Raw genomic sequence first — 19,978 nt, forward strand, 5'->3', positions numbered from 1 at the left:
AGAAAACAGGATTAAATAGCTAGACTACCACTTACTTGGCTTTTTTGTTATGTTTGACAGTTTAACCGCTGTCCGATTTAATGCTAATGTTGTCCAAGTTTGATGTTTTTCGTGCGCAAAGATGACAGCTTGGTGATATTCACTGCGACCTGTTTGCAAAGTTGCATTAAAAAACTTTGAGTTTGTTCTAGACAGTTGCACTCTGGAAACTGCATGAATGTAAACATAAATGCAGTTGTCAGATTCACTGGTCTCTGGTCTATTTAAATATTTGTTCATTTTTGCTGTTGCATGAAAAAAGAGGTTTGCAAGTGGTGTGATTTATAGTAGATTAGGCCTACTAGAACAGAAATTGACAATGCTTGGTATGCAATTAACAAACGATTCAATTAGGGTGATTGCAGGAATTAGTAATACATTCATCAAATTGCTGAGTTAATCATTTTAGAATTGGGAAGCTTGGTTTAGTGGAGGCAAGAAATGGATCTGAAAGTCTGCTGGAAATAATTGAAAGGTAAATTTACTTGTATAATGCCTTTTAGGGATGGAGAAATGAAGCCTCTTGAACTTAATTAAGCTTTACTCTGATTGTTTTGGGAAAATATTCAAAGCATCAGGAGCAGCAATAAACCTGGAGTGCAGCTCTGTGTATAATGATAGTGTATTGTTTGATGTGTAATGATATTTTGTTGCTTATTTGAGAATAAATAATTGTATACATTATGTAAATTCTTTAGGTTAGCTTTTACTAGTCTTTTTGGCAATATACCTCAACTAATTGATGTTGATCCAAATAATGTACTGTTAGAATAGTAACTATTTGTAATTTAACATTCATGTAGTAACTAATTAACTTCTATTTACAATTACAATTTATTTTTTAAAACAATTCTTAATGTTAGATAATACAAAAATGTTCATGTATTTTAATGTGATTTTATGGTTTACTATTATGATAAAATTACTTTTATTTATTGTCCACATGACGAGAAGGAAAAACTGATATTCAAGTCACTAAGTAAGTCTAATGTTTATGGGACTTAAAATAATTAAAAGATATGCATATGTACACATTCAAATGTTTAATGTCAGATCAGTTAATATTGTGGAGTTGGTCAAACCATTTCTTGTATGGAATTGAAAGTATTCTTTACTATATACTTTGCAATAAAATGTTGCCAGTGGTTGATCAATTGAATAGGCATTTGTGTTCTGTTTGAAGCTTTATGTATTTAACTTGAAATGTAAAAAAGGCAGCACAATTTAAAAAAATAGAGGTTTACCTAGACCACCACAAACATCTTATCATACCCTTCTGCTCTCCAGTTCACTACTTTACACACAATGCACAAACACATATATGAAGTTGAGAATTAACACATGGAGGCAAAAAAAAAAAGAGGATACGACTATACATAGGAAGAAAACAACCAATTTATGTAACTGCTTACAATGCAATTAGAATAGTTGAAAGTCAATGACTGCTCATTTGTTCACAAACCTTTCTGGATATTTAAGACTTCAGGTAAGAATCAACATAGAATGAACAAAAACACATTTCTAATCCCAAAAGAAAGATTACAACAATGCTTATCTGGATAATAAAGGAATTGAAATGACAACTTAACACATTTTTTTTTTAAATTAAAGTTGTCCCACATGGGGCTTGAACCCACTATCTCTGGGTCAGATATCTGTCACTCATCTCATTGCACCACTTGGAAGTTGTGTTTTGGCCAAGATGCAGAAGATCCATAGTTCAAGTGAGAAGCAACTCAAAATGAAGAATTTTTAAATAAATGATCTGTGTGTTCTATTCTACTAGCTCCTTCACCTGGAACAGAAGCAACTTGTCCACCACTTAAAGCCTTATGGTTTAGCCTGATAACTGAAGAGCCACATTAGAAAGAATGGCATCTGGCTAGCATGCTAACCAATTAGTATGCTAAGCTAACTAAGATAAGGCAACAAACACAGGCTAGGTCAACTGCAGAGAGGAAGATCTTTGGTATGGGGGCTACTATCAAAAACCTGTTCATCATTTCTGTGCAGCTCGGTCCAAAGATCATCTGATCACACGTTGGACTACTCACTACAAGTGTTTCATAATCAATTAATTTCATAATACACAATTTTAAAGTTGTCCCACACGGGACTCGAACCCACTATCTATGGGTTAGATGCCTGTCACTCATCTCGTTGAGCCACTTGCCAGACATGCATCTACACAGCTGCCGAAATTCAATATTTTCAAGAGAGAATCAAGTCAAAATTAAGAATTTTGAAGTAAATGGAGAACATTTTGTATTTAAAAAGTTTAGATTAAATCATCCAAAATTGGTCAGATTACTACTCATTACCATCACTACAAGTGTGCCAATTTTCTAACTTGTGGTTCATAGGGCTGCCATTGACTGCCCTTCTGGAAGAAGAACAACAATGAATTGGACGTAAAAGCACTGCATGTTGTGTGTGGCAGCTTCAGATGAGATCATTCTTATGCACAATGCCTGGAACAGATGCAACTTCTGCATCTTTTCCTGCCACAGTACCTCATGCGGTCTGGGCACATGTCACACTGAGTGGCGAACCCACGACGCTGAACATCGGGATCCATGGTGTAACACGTTGAGCTAATCACTCATGCACGTTCACCAGCCTGCTGAGTAGAGGTTTCAGTGTGAGAATGAGTTCACAAAAAGTTCCATGACATGTTAACCAGATAAGCATGCTAAGCTAGCTTAATGCTAATTTAGCTTATAACGTGGTACATCCAATCCTGGCAAAATAGATATCGTCGGATTCGACATGATGCAAGGAATCGATAGACACCAATTTTATGATTTTGTGACAAACTGTTCACAAGTTACAGCCTCTTAGCCAATTTTGGGTTGACCTTGTTAAATTTGTGACATCATAACTTTTTTATTACAGTATAGCAAAAAAATCGGGAACAGTACTTTTATGCGGCTCGGTCCGAAGATCATTTGAGCAAATTTTGGACAATTTTGGACAAATTTTGAAGGAGGAGTAGCGAAAAAACTGTTTTACATTCGCTCCAATATGGCGGCCAGTCACATTGTTGGAAAATGACAAATGAGATATCGTCTAAATCGGCATAAACCAAGGAACATAATGTCATAAAGAACTCAAAATTTGAACAATATTTTCAAATGTTATAAGCGTTTTTTCAAAAAACAATGATATATCTGGAACACTAGGTGGCGCTGTGATCAAACTTCTCATGTCGCTTTAGGACATGGTGTCGGTCATCCCTACCAAATTGTGTGCTGATATGTCAAATAGTTTAAAAGATATTGCAATTTATGACAAAATTCAAAATGGCGGACACGTGGTACATCCCATCATGGCAAAATCGATATCCACGGATTCGGCATGACGCAAGGAATCCATAGATACCACAATTATGAATTTCTGACAAACTGTTCAAAAGTTATTGGCCAAAATAGCAATTTGTCATATCTCATGACCCGTAGGTGGCGCTATTCCCAACTTTGGCATGGGACCTCAGAACATGCTTCCGATGAAGTGTACCAATTTTCGTTTCGATTGATCAAACTTTGGCCGAGATACAGCCTCTTAGCCAATTTTGGGTGGACCTCGTTAAGTTTGCGACATTATAACTTTTTTTTTTCCAGTATAACAAAAAAATCGGGAACAGTACTTTTATGCGGCTCAGTCTGAAGATCATTTGAGTGCATGTTTGGAGAAAATTGGACAAAATTTGAAGGAGGAGTAGCGAAAAAACTGAATACTGTACATTTCAAAATGGCCACTACTGTAATGGGCGGGGTCTTAATGTAAGGTATTGGTTGTGATCAGCATGATGAGTGGAATCAGGTGTACTAAGTTTCATGTCTCTAGATCAAAGGGTTCAAAAGTTATAACCATTTCAATGTTGAATTTTTGAACTGGTGGTGGCGCTATAGAGTTGGTCCTAGAGGGTCAAAAATTGGTCCAATTACTATTCATTAGCATCACTACAAGTGTGCCAAATTTCATCATTTTCCTACTTACGGTTCATAGGGCTGCCATAGACTCCCATTCACGGAATAATAATAATAATAATAATAATAAGAAAACCAACAGATACAATAGGTGCCTCTGCACCTTCGGTGCTTGGCCCCTAATAAGAAAACTAACAGATACAATAGGTGCCTCTGCACCTTCGGTGCTTGGCCCCTAAATATAGCTGCAAGCAGCAACACGGGGCCAAGCCCTGCAAGGCACCGCAATTAGAACAATTACAGCAAAGTTCAAAGGCTTGGCACCGCAATTAGAACAATTAAAGCAAAGTTAAAAGGCTTGGCACCACAATTAGAACAAGTACAGCAAAGTTCAAAGGCTTGGCACCGCAATTTAGAACAAGTACAGCAAAGTTCAAAGGCTTGGCACCGCAAGCAGAACAAGTACTGCAAACTGCAAGTACAGCAAGCTGCAAGTACAGCAAGTACTGCAAGTACAGCAAACACAGCAAGTACAGCAAGTACTGCAAACACAGCAAGTACAGCAAGTACTGCAAGCACAGCAAGTACTGCAAGTACAGCAGCGCATCAAGCATTTAAGCACCAATAGCACTGCAGAGCCGCAAGAACAAAAACAGCACAAATTGAATATACATGTAAATGAAGCACAGCTAGCATTTAAGCACCAACAGCAGAGCAGAGCCGGAAGGAATTGAAATGACAACTTTATAAACAATTTTAAAGTCGTCCCACATGGGACTCGAACCCACGACCAGAATGGTTCGGGATTCGAGATGCATGGTTTAGCTGATTGCGCCAGTCAGAGGACGTGAATTTCAAAACGGCAGAGGAGAGGGTTCAGTGTGAGAATGAGTGACATGTTAACCAGATTAGCATGCTAAGCTAGCTTAATGCTAATTTAGCTTATGACGTGGTACATCCAATCCTGGCAAAATAGATATCATCGGATTCGACATGATGCAAGGAATCGATAGACACCAATTTTATGATTTTGTGACAAACTGTTCACAAGTTACAGCCTCTTAGCCAATTTTGGGTTGACCTTGTTACATTTGTGACATCATAACTTTTTTATTACAGTATAGCAAAAAAATCGGGAACAGTACTTTTATGCGGCTCGGTCCGAAGATCATTTGAGCAAATTTTGGACAATTTTGGACAAATTTTGAAGGAGGAGTAGCGAAAAAACTGTTTTACATTCGCTCCAATATGGCGGCCAGTCACATTGTTGGAAAATGACAAATGAGATATCGTCTAAATCGGCATAAACCAAGGAACATAATGTCATAAAGAACTCAAAATTTGAACAATATTTTCAAATGTTATAAGCGTTTTTTCAAAAAACAATGATATATCTGGAACACTAGGTGGCGCTGTGATCAAACTTCTCATGTCGCTTTAGGACATGGTGTCGGTCATCCCTACCAAATTGTGTGCTGATATGTCAAATAGTTTAAAAGATATTGCAATTTATGACAAAATTCAAAATGGCGGACACGTGGTACATCCCATCATGGCAAAATCGATATCCACGGATTCGGCATGATGCAAGGAATCCATAGATACCACAATTATGATTTTCTGACAAACTGTTCAAAAGTTATTGGCCAAAATAGCAATTTGTCATATCTCATGACCCGTAGGTGGCGCTATTCCCAACTTTGGCATGAGACCTCAGAACATGCTTCCGATGAAGTGTACCAATTTTCGTTTCGATTGATCAAACTTTGGCCGAGATACAGCCTCTTAGCCAATTTTGGGTGGACCTCGTTAAGTTTGCGACATTATAACTTTTTTTTTCCAGTATAACAAAAAAATCGGGAACAGTACTTTTATGCGGCTCAGTCTGAAGATCATTTGAGTGCATGTTTGGAGAAAATTGGACAAAATTTGAAGGAGGAGTAGCGAAATAACTGAATACTGTACATTTCAAAATGGCCACTACTGTAATGGGCGGGGTCTTAATGTAAGGTATTGGTTGTGATCAGCATGATGAGTGGAATCAGGTGTACTAAGTTTCATGTCTCTAGATCAAAGGGTTCAAAAGTTATAACCATTTCAATGTTGAATTTTTGAACTGGTGGTGGCGCTATAGAGTTGGTCCTAGAGGGTCAAAAATTGGTCCAATTACTATTCATTAGCATCACTACAAGTGTGCCAAATTTCATCATTTTCCTATGTACGGTTCATAGGGCTGCCATAGACTTCCATTTGCGGAAGAAGAAGAAGAAGAATAATAATAAGAAAACCAACAGATACAATAGGTGCCTCTGCACCTTCGGTGCTTGGCCCCTAATAAATATAGCTGCAAGCAGCAACACGGGGCCAAGCCCTGCAAGGCACCGCAATTAGAACAATTACAGCAAAGTTCAAAGGCTTAGCAGAACAAGTACTGCAAACTGCAAGTACAGCAAGCTGCAAGTACAGCAAGTACTGCAAGTACAGCAAACACAGCAAGTACAGCAAGTACTGCAAACACAGCAAGTACAGCAAGTACTGCAAGCACAGCAAGTACTGCAAGTACAGCAGCGCATCAAGCATTTAAGCACCAATAGCAGTGCAGAGCCGCAAGAACAAAAAGAGAACAAATTGAATTTACATGTAAATGAAGCACAGCGAGCATTTAAGCATCAACAGCAGAGCAGAGCCGGAAGGAATTGAAATGACAACTTTATACACAATTTTAAAGTTGTCTCACATGGGACTCGAACCCACGACCACAATGGTTCGGGATTAGAGATGCATGGTTTAGCCGATTGCCCCACTCAGAGGACGTGAATTTCAAAACAGCAGAGGAGAGGGTTCAGTGTGAGAATGAGTTCACAAAAAAGTTCCATGACATGTTAACCAGATTAGCATGCTAAGCTAGCTTATTGCTAATTTAGCTTATGACGTGGTACATCCAATCCTGGCAAAATAGATATCATCAGATTCGACATGATGCAAGGAATCGATAGACACCAATTTTATGATTTTGTGACAAACTGTTCACAAGTTACAGCCTCTTAGCCAATTTTGGGTTGACCTTGTTAAATTTGTGACATCATAACTTTTTTATTACAGTATAGCAAAAAAATCGGGAACAGTACTTTTATGCGGCTCGGTCCGAAGATCATTTGAGCAAATTTTGGACAATTTTGGACAAATTTTGAAGGAGGAGTAGCGAAAAAACTGTTTTACATTCGCTCCAATATGGCGGCCAGTCACATTGTTGGAAAATGACAAATGAGATATCGTCTAAATCGGCATAAACCAAGGAACATAATGTCATAAAGAACTCAAAATTTGAACAATATTTTCAAATGTTATAAGCGTTTTTTCAAAAAACAATGATATATCTGGAACACTAGGTGGCGCTGTGATCAAACTTCTCATGTCGCTTTAGGACATGGTGTCGGTCATCCCTACCAAATTGTGTGCTGATATGTCAAATAGTTTAAAAGATATTGCAATTTATGACAAAATTCAAAATGGCGGACACGTGGTACATCCCATCATGGCAAAATCGATATCCACGGATTCGGCATGATGCAAGGAATCCATAGATACCACAATTATGATTTTCTGACAAACTGTTCAAAAGTTATTGGTCAAAATAGCAATTGTTCATATCTCATGACCCATAGGTGGCGCTATTCCCAACTTTGCATTGGAACCTCAACACATGCTTCTGATGAAGTGTACCAATTTTCGTTTTGATTGATCAAACTTTGGCCGAGATACAGCCTCTTAGCCTATTTTGGGTGGACCTCGTTAAGTTTGCGACATTATAACTTTTTTTTTCCAGTATAACAAAAAAATCGGGAACAGTACTTTTATGCGGCTCAGTCTGAAGATCATTTGAGTGCATGTTTGGAGAAAATTGGACAAAATTTGAAGGAGGAGTAGCGAAAAAACTGAATACTGTACATTTCAAAATGGCCACTACTGTAATGGGCGGGGTCTTAATGTAAGGTATTGGTTGTGATCAGCATGATGAGTGGAATCAGGTGTACTAAGTTTCATGTCTCTAGATCAAAGGGTTCAAAAGTTATAACCATTTCAATGTTGAATTTTTGAACTGGTGGTGGCGCTATAGAGTTGGTCCTAGAGGGTCAAAAATTGGTCCAATTACTATTCACTAGCATCACTACAAGTGTGCCAAATTTCATCATTTTCCTATGTACGGTTCATAGGGCTGCCATAGACTTCCATTTGCGGAAGAAGAAGAAGAAGAATAATAATAAGAAAACCAACAGATACAATAGGTGCCTCTGCACCTTCGGTGCTTGGCCCCTAATAATAATAAGAATATAGCTGCAAGCAGCAACACGGGGCCAAGCCCTGCAAGGCACCGCAATTAGAACAATTACAGCAAAGTTCAAAGGCTTAGCAGAACAAGTACTGCAAACTGCAAGTACAGCAAGCTGCAAGTACAGCAAGTACTGCAAGTACAGCAAACACAGCAAGTACAGCAAGTACTGCAAACACAGCAAGTACAGCAAGTACTGCAAGCACAGCAAGCACAGCAAGCACAGCAAGTACTGCAAGTACAGCAGCGCATCAAGCATTTAAGCACCAATAGCAGTGCAGAGCCGCAAGAACAAAAACAGCACAAATTGAATATACATGTAAATGAAGCACAGCGAGCATTTAAGCACCAACAGCAGAGCAGAGCCGGAAGGAATTGAAATGACAACTTTATACAGAATTTTAAAGTCGTCCCACATGGGACTCGAACCCACGACCAGAATGGTTCGGGATTCGAGATGCATGGTTTAGTGATTGCGCCACTCAGAGGACATGAATTTCAAAACAGCAGAGGAGAGGGTTCAGTGTGAGAATGAGTTCACAAAAAAGTTCCATGACATGTTAACCAGATTAGCATGCTTATGACGTGGTACATCCAATCCTGGCAAAATAGATATCATCGGATTCGACATGATGCAAGGAATCGATAGACACCAATTTTATGATTTTGTGACAAACTGTTCACAAGTTACAGCCTCTTAGCCAATTTTGGGTTGACCTTGTTAAATTTGTGACATCATAACTTTTTTATTACAGTATAGCAAAAAAATCGGGAACAGTACTTTTATTCGGCTCGGTCCGAAGATCATTTGAGCAAATTTTGGACAATTTTGGACAAATTTTGAAGGAGGAGTAGCGAAAAAACTGTTTTACATTCGCTCCAATATGGCGGCCAGTCACATTGTTGGAAAATGACAAATGAGATATCGTCTAAATCGGCATAAACCAAGGAACATAATGTCATAAAGAACTCAAAATTTGAACAATATTTTCAAATGTTATAAGCGTTTTTTCAAAAAACAATGATATATCTGGAACACTAGGTGGCGCTGTGATCAAACTTCTCATGTCCATTTAGGACATGGTGTCGGTCATCCCTACCAAATTGTGTGCTGATATGTCAAATAGTTTAAAAGATATTGCAATTTATGACAAAATTCAAAATGGCGGACACGTGGTACATCCCATCATGGCAAAATCGATATCCACGGATTCGGCATGACGCAAGGAATCCATAGATACCACAATTATGAATTTCTGACAAACTGTTCAAAAGTTATTGGCCAAAATAGCAATTTGTCATATCTCATGACCCGTAGGTGGCGCTATTCCCAACTTTGGCATGGGACCTCAGAACATGCTTCCGATGAAGTGTACCAATTTTCGTTTCGATTGATCAAACTTTGGCCGAGATACAGCCTCTTAGCCAATTTTGGGTGGACCTCGTTAAGTTTGCGACATTATAACTTTTTTTTTTCCAGTATAACAAAAAAATCGGGAACAGTACTTTTATGCGGCTCAGTCTGAAGATCATTTGAGTGCATGTTTGGAGAAAATTGGACAAAATTTGAAGGAGGAGTAGCGAAATAACTGAATACTGTACATTTCAAAATGGCCACTACTGTAATGGGCGGGGTCTTAATGTAAGGTATTGGTTGTGATCAGCATGATGAGTGGAATCAGGTGTACTAAGTTTCATGTCTCTAGATCAAAGGGTTCAAAAGTTATAACCATTTCAATGTTGAATTTTTGAACTGGTGGTGGCGCTATAGAGTTGGTCCTAGAGGGTCAAAAATTGGTCCAATTACTATTCATTAGCATCACTACAAGTGTGCCAAATTTCATCATTTTCCTACTTACGGTTCATAGGGCTGCCATAGACTTCCATTTGCGGAAGAAGAAGAAAACTATTATTCTGACAATAACAATTGCTATTAAAGCTGCAAGCAGCCTTACGGGGCCAAGCCTTCAATGGTTCCATGGGTTCAAAAAGTACTTAAAAATACTTTGCTTTCCAAACTTTAAAAGAAACTTTAATAACCAAAGTATTCTTACTCATTAACTTCTTACCTCACAAAAGAAATGAGATCATCCAGCTGCCGAGGTTCAGTAGTAAAAAAGAGAATGGACTCAAAATAAAGACTTTGCATATAAATGAAACACACGTTGTATTTAATAGGAAGAAAGAATAGTACAATGCTTTTCAGTATGATAAAGAAATTGAAATGACACAACTTTATAAAGTTGTAAGACAAAGGACTTGAACCCACAATCTCTGGGTCATATGCCTGTCACTCATTGAGCCCCTGGGAAGTCATGTGTTTCCATAGATGTAGAAGTTCCATAGTTCAAATGAGAAATAACTCAAAATGAAGATTTAGTATTTAAATGGACAGCATGTTACGTTTAATGAGTTTAGTTGATATTATTGTGATTCACTGTTAGGTGGTTGTCCTGCACCTTTAACAAATAAAGTTAGTCCAAGATGCAGTATATAGATCAATAAAATATTATTTTACAACATTAAGATTAACAGGTTCTTGTAAGAATCTTACAATTCTGGACTTTTGGTACTACTTAGGATATTGAACTGCACTAAAGGAGAGAATGTTTTGTTTTTGCATGTGGGTCCTAAATTCTGGAGCAGGTTTCCTGATAATATTCACTATTCTGTCAAACATTCCTAGTTTAATTGTAGATTAAACACTTCTCTTTAAACAAGAATTCACGCAATGCATTTTATAATCTTGTAATTTTGTTATATTAGATCTAATACATATATTTTTATGTTCTATTTTCAGTTTCTAAATTGTCATGGGCATATTAGATATTAGGTCATTAAGTTAATATTCAGAAAAAATACAAGTACTCCACAGCGACTCTAGGGGTCACTGTTTGACAAATGGAAATTTTGCATGGTGTGTCTTTGATGTAATACAACACTATTAACTAAAGCTTAAAACAATTATTGAACCTGGTCTTTAAACTGTAGAAGTTTGTCAGTTTATAAATCCATTAACACCATATACCTAGCCTCCCTTTGTTCTACTAATGGTCACAATTGTGACCTGACGAATAATCAAGTTTTTTGTATGGATTTTGATATATATTTTTGACGTAATTGTTAAAGATTGTTTAATATCCTTATGTATTCATACATGTTATCTCAGGGAAAAGAAATTGGAATTACATGGGTTAACTGCCATATGCAACTGTAACCTATATTTTTGCTACAAGTACATTACTTTGACAGTCATCTTTGATAATGTCTTGTACAATTAAGTTTTTTTTTTTATGCTGCCTAGAAACAATATTGTGAGAGGTGATAAAAATGTGAATTAAAAATAACGATTATTTTTAGTTTAAATACCATTTAGCACATTGGATAAAGTAAGCAAATTAGAGGGGGCCTTTGAAGTGATTTTAAAGCACCATTGTTGCATATTTAAATCTTTACAGAACAGAATACCAACCGTTTCTTTAGTTATTCACAATGACACTTATGGTTACACTACTTGCTTTTCCCAGTATGGTTTGTGAAACTAAACTTAGTGCCTAGTTAAGAATGGCTAGAAGAATGCACGCAACTTTCCAAATGCAAGATAAGCCCATGCAATAAAGGTCACATATTCCAAGAATTGACACACATTTGTTTTAATAAAAAAAAAAATACATTAAACAACATTTAACAAAGCTTTGCCATAAAAATGAAATAAAAATCAATCAGTAGCATTTCAGAACATAATGGACAAAATTAACCTAATTTCAATAGAAAACATGACTTAAATCAATATTTGCCATTCATTAAAAAAAAAAAAAAAAAAAAAAAAAACCAATACCATCATTTCAATATATATACACACACACACACACAACCATCTTAGTTGTGCATTTCAATACAAAGTCATTTTTGTATTATTTTTACAGCACTCTTCTTAGTCAAAGGTTTTTTTAGCTGGTGTAATAGGAGGCGTTGTTGGCTCAGATGGTCTTTTAACTGGAGACTTGGGTTCTGGAGTGCTTTGTGTCTCTGTGACACAGAGGACAGGGTTGATTTCATCGATATTCACTTCAAATAAATCCTCATCACTGGGATGAGCGGATGAAGCGTTTTCAATATTGGTGACTTCCAAACAGTTATTATATGTTAAAGTCAGTTCATCGGAGGATAGAAAGAGTTCTTCTATATCTTGTGAATCACAAGTTGACAGTTCAAGTTCTGGTGCTATGAATTTTGACAAAGTTGAGTTCGAAACCGTAAGAGAAGTTATTTGACTGTCTTGATTTATCTCAATTATTCCATTGCATTTTGTTATATAGCTTTTTGTGTTCCGTAGAATTTTGCAAGTCGGGCAACGGTGAAATTGCTGTTTGATGTTGAATTGTTCTTGTGATTTGTGGCATTTTGGACATTGTTTTTTAATGTTTATTTGCACCCCTATTGGCTTTTGTTTCACCACTGTATTAGGTAGAGAGGGTTCTTTACTGATTTTAGGGCCTTGACCAGGTGGGAAAACTTGGTCCTGTGCAATAGGTTCCATGGTTGTTTTCAGGGTTGTTGTGAGGCTCTTAAGGCTGTTGTACAGTCTAGTTTTAAGATTGGTAAAGGTGTAGGAGTTACCTAGTTGCAGTTTTGAAACTTGGTTTTCCCAAAGAGTAAGTTGAATTTCTCCAGATGGATCTTGCAAGGAACATTCTTGGATCTCACAGTCTGTACCCCAGGCCTTTACAGTAGTTGCGTTGTTTAGCTTGCATACTGTTGCAGATATTTTAGTGATCTGAAAATTTAAAGAAAATCGTACATGTACAATCAAAAATATACATCAATAAACATGATTACAAGGGAAATGTATACAACTGCTGTTGTGGTCATAAGAAGAGGAAATAGCCAAACTTTTCCACACATTAACCAATTTGAAACGCATTAATCATGTTTGTAAAGCATCTAGCAAAGATAACTGAGAAGCAGAGTAATCTTTGCCTGTGCATCTGAAAAATCTTTCACATTTTAGCATTTTTTTGAACGTCAGGCTACTTTAAAATGTTTTTCTCCCCATAAAAACGATTTTGCACAATCTACAGAGGGCTAATATATGTGATTGTACTACTCTCCAGAGCATTACTACAACAAGTAAACAACCCTGTAGGCTATTTACACAGTGAGAAGGTTGAAAAAAAAACAGCTTACCAATTGTCGTGATCCCAGAGTTTTTGCTTCTTCTACAGTGAGTTTTTCTATCTCTTTTGGTGGTTTGTGGGGAAATGTAGATGTTGCGACTTCCACAGCAGTACTCCGATCACACTGAATGAAATATTCAGAATTATTGAGGCCTAAAGAATGAAAAAAGTGAGAATTGATATGGGCTTGTTTGTACAATGAATTTGAAAGGAATACGATTACTGAAAGTTTATCAGATAGAAAACAGGATTAAATAGCTAGACTACCACTTACTTGGCTTTTTTGTTATGTTTGACAGTTTAACCGCTGTCCGATTTAATGCTAATGTTGTCCAAGTTTGATGTTTTTCGTGCGCAAAGATGACAGCTTGGTGATATTCACTGCGACCTGTTTGCAAAGTTGCATTAAAAAACTTTGAGTTTGTTCTAGACAGTTGCACTCTGGAAACTGCATGAATGTAAACATAAATGCAGTTGTCAGATTCACTGGTCTCTGGTCCATTTAAATATTTGTTCATTTTTGCTGTTGCATGAAAAAAGAGGTTTGCAAGTGGTGTGATTTATAGTAGATTAGGCCTACTAGAACAGAAATTGACAATGCTTGGTATGCAATTAACAAACGATTCAATTAGGGTGATTGCAGGAATTAGTAATACATTCATCAAATTGCTGAGTTAATCATTTTAGAATTGGGAAGCTTGGTTTAGTGGAGGCAAGAAATGGATCTGAAAGTCTGCTGGAAATAATTGAAAGGTAAATTTACTTGTATAATGCCTTTTAGGGATGGAGAAATGAAGCCTCTTGAACTTAATTAAGCTTTACTCTGATTGTTTTGGGAAAATATTCAAAGCATCAGGAGCAGCAATAAACCTGGAGTGCAGCTTTGTGTATAATGATAGTGTATTGTTTGATGTGTAATGATATTTTGTTGCTTATTTGAGAATAAATAATTGTATACATTATGTAAATTCTTTAGGTTAGCTTTTACTAGTCTTTTTGGCAATATACCTCAACTAATTGATGTTGATCCAAATAATGTACTGTTAGAATAGTAACTATTTGTAATTTAACATTCATGTAGTAACTAATTAACTTCTATTTACAATTACAATTTATTTTTTAAAACAATTCTTAATGTTAGATAATACAAAAATGTTCATGTATTTTAATGTGATTTTATGGTTTACTATTATGATAAAATTACTTTTATTTATTGTCCACATGACGAGAAGGAAAAACTGATATTCAAGTCACTAAGTAAGTCTAATGTTTATGGGACTTAAAATAATTAAAAGATATGCATATGTACACATTCAAATGTTTAATGTCAGATCAGTTAATATTGTGGAGTTGGTCAAACCATTTCTTGTATGGAATTGAAAGTATTCTTTACTATATACTTTGCAATAAAATGTTGCCAGTGGTTGATCAATTGAATAGGCATTTGTGTTCTGTTTGAAGCTTTATGTATTTAACTTGAAATGTAAAAAAGGCAGCACAATTTAAAAAAATAGAGGTTTACCTAGACCACCACAAACATCTTATCATACCCTTCTGCTCTCCAGTTCACTACTTTACACACAATGCACAAACACATATATGAAGTTGAGAATTAACACATGGAGGCAAAAAAAAAAAGAGGATACGACTATACATAGGAAGAAAACAACCAATTTATGTAACTGCTTACAATGCAATTAGAATAGTTGAAAGTCAATGACTGCTCATTTGTTCACAAACCTTTCTGGATATTTAAGACTTCAGGTAAGAATCAACATAGAATGAACAAAAACACATTTCTAATCCCAAAAGAAAGATTACAACAATGCTTATCTGGATAATAAAGGAATTGAAATGACAACTTAACACATTTTTTTTTTAAATTAAAGTTGTCCCACATGGGGCTTGAACCCACTATCTCTGGGTCAGATTTCTGTCACTCATCTCATTGCACCACTTGGAAGTTGTGTTTTGGCCAAGATGCAGAAGATCCATAGTTCAAGTGAGAAGCAACTCAAAATGAAGAATTTTTAAATAAATTATCTGTGTGTTCTATTCTACTAGCTCCTTCACCTGGAACAGAAGCAACTTGTCCACCACTTAAAGCCTTATGGTTTAGCCTGATAACTGAAGAGCCACATTAGAAAGAATGGCATCTGGCTAGCATGCTAACCAATTAGTATGCTAAGCTAACTAAGATAAGGCAACAAACACAGGCTAGGTCAACTGCAGAGAGGAAGATCTTTGGTATGGGGGCTACTATCAAAAACCTGTTCATCATTTCTGTGCAGCTCGGTCCAAAGATCATCTGATCACACGTTGGACTACTCACTACAAGTGTTTCATAATCAATTAATTTCATAATACACAATTTTAAAGTTGTCCCACACGGGACTCGAACCCACTATCTATGGGTTAGATGCCTGTCACTCATCTCGTTGAGCCACTTGCCAGACATGCATCTACACAGCTGCCGAAATTCAATATTTTCAAGAGAGAATCAAGTCAAAATTAAGAATTTTGAAGTAAATGGAGAACATTTTGTATTTAAAAAGTTTAGATTAAATCATCCAAAATTGGTCAGATTACTACTCATTACCATCACTACAAGTGTGCCAATTTTCTAACTTGTGGTTCATAGGGCTGCCATTGACTACCCTTCTGGAAGAAGAACAACAATGAATTGGACGTAAAAGCACTGCATGTTGTGTGTGGCAGCTTCAGATGAGATCATTCTTATGCACAATGCCTGGAACAGATGCAACTTCTGCATCTTTTCCTGCCACAGTACCTCATGCGGTCTGGGCACATGTCACACTGAGTGGCGAACCCACGACGCTGAACATCGGGATCCGTGGTGTAACACGTTGAGCTAATCACTCATGCACGTTCACCAGCCTGCTGAGTAGAGGTTTCAGTGTGAGAATGAGTTCACAAAAAGTTCCATGACATGTTAACCAGATAAGCATGCTAAGCTAGCTTAATGCTAATTTAGCTTATAACGTGGTACATCCAATCCTGGCAAAATAGATATCGTCGGATTCGACATGATGCAAGGAATCGATAGACACCAATTTTATGATTTTGTGACAAACTGTTCACAAGTTACAGCCTCTTAGCCAATTTTGGGTTGACCTTGTTAAATTTGTGACATCATAACTTTTTTATTACAGTATAGCAAAAAAATCGGGAACAGTACTTTTATGCGGCTCGGTCCGAAGATCATTTGAGCAAATTTTGGACAATTTTGGACAAATTTTGAAGGAGGAGTAGCGAAAAAACTGTTTTACATTCGCTCCAATATGGCGGCCAGTCACATTGTTGGAAAATGACAAATGAGATATCGTCTAAATCGGCATAAACCAAGGAACATAATGTCATAAAGAACTCAAAATTTGAACAATATTTTCAAATGTTATAAGCGTTTTTTCAAAAAACAATGATATATCTGGAACACTAGGTGGCGCTGTGATCAAACTTCTCATGTCGCTTTAGGACATGGTGTCGGTCATCCCTACCAAATTGTGTGCTGATATGTCAAATAGTTTAAAAGATATTGCAATTTATGACAAAATTCAAAATGGCGGACACGTGGTACATCCCATCATGGCAAAATCGATATCCACGGATTCGGCATGACGCAAGGAATCCATAGATACCACAATTATGAATTTCTGACAAACTGTTCAAAAGTTATTGGCCAAAATAGCAATTTGTCATATCTCATGACCCGTAGGTGGCGCTATTCCCAACTTTGGCATGGGACCTCAGAACATGCTTCCGATGAAGAGTACCAATTTTCGTTTCGATTGATCAAACTTTGGCCGAGATACAGCCTCTTAGCCAATTTTGGGTGGACCTCGTTAAGTTTGCGACATTATAACTTTTTTTTTTCCAGTATAACAAAAAAATCGGGAACAGTACTTTTATGCGGCTCAGTCTGAAGATCATTTGAGTGCATGTTTGGAGAAAATTGGACAAAATTTGAAGGAGGAGTAGCGAAATAACTGAATACTGTACATTTCAAAATGGCCACTACTGTAATGGGCGGGGTCTTAATGTAAGGTATTGGTTGTGATCAGCATGATGAGTGGAATCAGGTGTACTAAGTTTCATGTCTCTAGATCAAAGGGTTCAAAAGTTATAACCATTTCAATGTTGAATTTTTGAACTGGTGGTGGCGCTATAGAGTTGGTCCTAGAGGGTCAAAAATTGGTCCAATTACTATTCATTAGCATCACTACAAGTGTGCCAAATTTCATCATTTTCCTATGTACGGTTCATAGGGCTGCCATAGACTCCCATTCACGGAATAATAATAATAATAATAAGAAAACCAACAGATACAATAGGTGCCTCTGCACCTTCGGTGCTTGGCCCCTAAATATAGCTGCAAGCAGCAACACGGGGCCAAGCCCTGCAAGGCACCGCAATTAGAACAATTACAGCAAAGTTAAAAGGCTTGGCACCGCAATTAGAACAAGTACAGCAAAGTTGAAAGGCTTGGCACCGCAAGCAGAACAAGTACTGCAAACTGCAAGTACAGCAAACTGCAAGTACAGCAAGCACAGCAAGTACAGCAAGTACTGCAAGTACAGCAGCGCATCAAGCATTTAAGCACCAATAGCAGTGCAGAGCCGCAAGAACAAAAACAGCACAAATTGAATATACATGTAAATGAAGCACAGCGAGCATTTAAGCACCAACAGCAGAGCAGAGCCGGAAGGAATTGAAATGACAACTTTATACAGAATTTTAAAGTCGTCCCACATGGGACTCGAACCCACGACCAGAATGGTTCGGGATTCGAAATGCATGGTTTAGCTGATTGCGCCACTCAGAAGACATGAATTTCAAAACAGCAGAGGAGAGGGTTCAGTGTGAGAATGAGTTCACAAAAAAGTTCCATAAGCATGCTAAGCTAGCTTATTGCTAATTTAGCTTATGACGTGGTCCATCCAATCCTGGCAAAATAGATATCATCGGATTCGACATGATGCAAGGAATCGATAGACACCAATTTTATGATTTTGTGACAAACTGTTCACAAGTTACAGCCTCTTAGCCAATTTTGGGTTGACCTTGTTAAATTTGTGACATCATAACTTTTTTATTACAGTATAGCAAAAAAATCGGGAACAGTACTTTTATGCGGCTCGGTCCGAAGATCATTTGAGCAAATTTTGGACAATTTTGGACAAATTTTGAAGGAGGAGTAGCGAAAAAACTGTTTTACATTCGCTCCAATATGGCGGCCAGTCACATTGTTGGAAAATGACAAATGAGATATCGTCTAAATCGGCATAAACCAAGGAACATAATGTCATAAAGAACTCAAAATTTGAACAATATTTTCAAATGTTATAAGCGTTTTTTCAAAAAACAATGATATATCTGGAACACTAGGTGGCGCTGTGATCAAACTTCTCATGTCGCTTTAGGACATGGTGTCGGTCATCCTTACCAAATTGTGTGCTGATATGTCAAATAGTTTAAAAGATATTGCAATTTATGACAAAATTCAAAATGGCGGACACGTGGTACATCCCATCATGGCAAAATCGATATCCACGGATTCGGCATGACGCAAGGAATCCATAGATACCACAATTATGAATTTCTGACAAACTGTTGAAAAGTTATTGGCCAAAATAGCAATTTGTCATATCTCATGACCCGTAGGTGGCGCTATTCCCAACTTTGGCATGGGACCTCAGAACATGCTTCCGATGAAGTGTACCAATTTTCGTTTTGATTGATCAAACTTTGGCCGAGATACAGCCTCTTAGCCAATTTTGGGTGGACCTTGTTAAGTTTGCGACATTATAACTTTTTTTTTCCAGTATAACAAAAAAATCGGGAACAGTACTTTTATGCGGCTCAGTCTGAAGATCATTTGAGTGCATGTTTGGAGAAAATTGGACAAAATTTGAAGGAGGAGTAGCGAAATAACTGAATACTGTACATTTCAAAATGGCCACTACTGTAATGGGCGGGGTCTTAATGTAAGGTATTGGTTGTGATCAACATGATGAGAGGAATCAGGTGTACCAAGTTTCATGTCTCTAGATCAAAGGGTTCAAAAGTTATAACCATTTCAATGTTACAATTTTGAACTGGTGGTGGCGCTATAGAGTTGGTCCTAGAGGGTCAAAAATTGGTCCAATTACTATTCATTAGCATCACTACAAGTGTGCCAAATTTCATCATTTTCCTATGTACGGTTCATAGGGCTGCCATAGACTTCCATTTGCGGAAGAAGAAGAAGAAGAATAATAATAAGAAAAATATAGCTGCAAGCAGCAACACGGGGCCAAGCCCTGCAAGGCACCGCAATTAGAACAATTACAGCAAAGTTCAAAGGCTTGGCACCACAATTAGAACAAGTACAGCAAAGTTCAAAGGCTTGGCACCGCAAGCAGAACAAGTACTGCAAACTGCAAGTACAGCAAGCTGCAAGTACAGCAAGTACAGCAAGCACAGCAAGTACAGCAAGTACAAGT

The sequence above is a fragment of the Rhinichthys klamathensis genome, unplaced genomic scaffold (genome assembly GCF_029890125.1).
Source record: "Rhinichthys klamathensis goyatoka isolate OS25496 unplaced genomic scaffold, OSU_Roscu_1.1 h1tg000009l_1, whole genome shotgun sequence".
Classification (NCBI taxonomy): Eukaryota; Metazoa; Chordata; class Actinopteri; order Cypriniformes; family Leuciscidae; genus Rhinichthys; species Rhinichthys klamathensis.